Source organism: Sinocyclocheilus anshuiensis, unplaced genomic scaffold, assembly GCF_001515605.1.
Source record: "Sinocyclocheilus anshuiensis isolate Anshui unplaced genomic scaffold, SAMN03320099.WGS_v1.1 scaffold54, whole genome shotgun sequence".
In the NCBI taxonomy this organism is placed as follows: Eukaryota; Metazoa; Chordata; class Actinopteri; order Cypriniformes; family Cyprinidae; genus Sinocyclocheilus; species Sinocyclocheilus anshuiensis.
Window position 1 is genome coordinate 997,411 of NW_015547654.1, and position 1,316 is coordinate 998,726.

The 1,316-nt window shown below is 39.9% G+C and overlaps 1 long non-coding RNA gene across 1 annotated transcript; it reads right to left on the bottom strand.

Moving 5' to 3' along the window:
* Window positions 1-212: 212 nt before the first annotated feature.
* On the bottom strand, window positions 213-804 carry LOC107702078 (uncharacterized). The gene is made up of 3 exons (XR_001635728.1): window positions 727-804; window positions 515-648; window positions 213-404 (listed from the first exon to the last, which is right to left on the bottom strand). It is a non-coding gene; the product is annotated as an uncharacterized LOC107702078 (long non-coding RNA).
* Window positions 805-1,316: the final 512 nt, after the last annotated feature.

Consider the following 1,316-nt stretch of genomic DNA (forward strand, 5'->3'; position numbering starts at 1 on the left):
GAAATTTAAGCACTGAAATGGAATATAAAAACTGTATACATTGTCACAAAATCGCGATGCATTCCTAGGCGTCTTGTGACACATATGAGCAACCTTTATGGTGTTTTCTTGTCATTGTGGAGCTTGACAGTCCCTTTTCACTTTCACTAGTAAATAAACAATGGGTAAATAATGACAGAATTCTCATTTTTAATGGGAAATCTGGTGGTGAATCTCAAAGACTGTTGCTAAGGATATGTTGTGTGTGTGTGCTGCTCTCTATGGATGGGCTATTGATCTTCTGTGAGGAGGCCACGTTAGGCTTCTCCTGTGGGCCTGCTGCTGTTTACACTTTAGTGCCCTAATGATCAGCCACTGCTTCTCCAACCCACATCCACATGCCAGATCACACCATCATACACCGCCTGCCAAAAAACACATGCAGCTTTATTCAAAGTGAAAATGAGGGATGTGATTGCGGCGGCATTTTAACATTTCACTTTCTCTGAATGCTGACAGACCGAGTTGTCTGTACCTGTTTTAACACCACACCCAAGCACTGAGTGCCTGTCAAATCCACAGCACAGCATGCACAGCACTCCTCCTTCCCCTGGCATGTCAGATGTTCATCTGTATATCAGCCACGCACTTTATGCCAGTCATCTTCTCCTGCAAGCACAGTCACGCTCGGTAGGCATCTTGTCAAGTTGTATTCACTATGATGGAAGGACATGTTGATTCCCATACCTTATTTCTGCTCTATCCTCGCAGCCACAGCTGTCTTGAAGTTGCAGAGAGTTTGGGTTGTGTGAAGAAGAACGTGTGCTCTCAGCAGACTATGGCAAAGGGAAGAGAGGCTTGTTTCTAGATCAAGACTTCTGCCCTCTACTGGTCACAGAGAAAGATTTTTTTTAATAAATGAATAATCTGGCCAAAAAAATAATAAAATACTGTCCCGTTATTGACCCAAAAGTAATGGCACACATTAATGTCTGAAACAAAAACAGTACAGAATGAGTTTTATAATTTAATACTAAGTTCATTATTTAGGTTTATTTTTTTATCAATAATTCAAAGTATGACCGATAGTATTGATTTAGTATGATTGCTCATACTTTGGCAAACAACACTTGCTTAGTGAACATCACTTATTACACATAATAATAATATAGCATAAAAACAGTGATTGATGTTTCTCACGATAGCCCCAGCAGTACTTGATGGATGAAAAGGAATCCCTTTTCTTTCTATGGAACATTGAGAGAACTTTATATTAGAAGATGTTCAGCTTGAGCTTTTAGCAAACAGAAACTGCCCACACAAGTCTCTCTAAATTG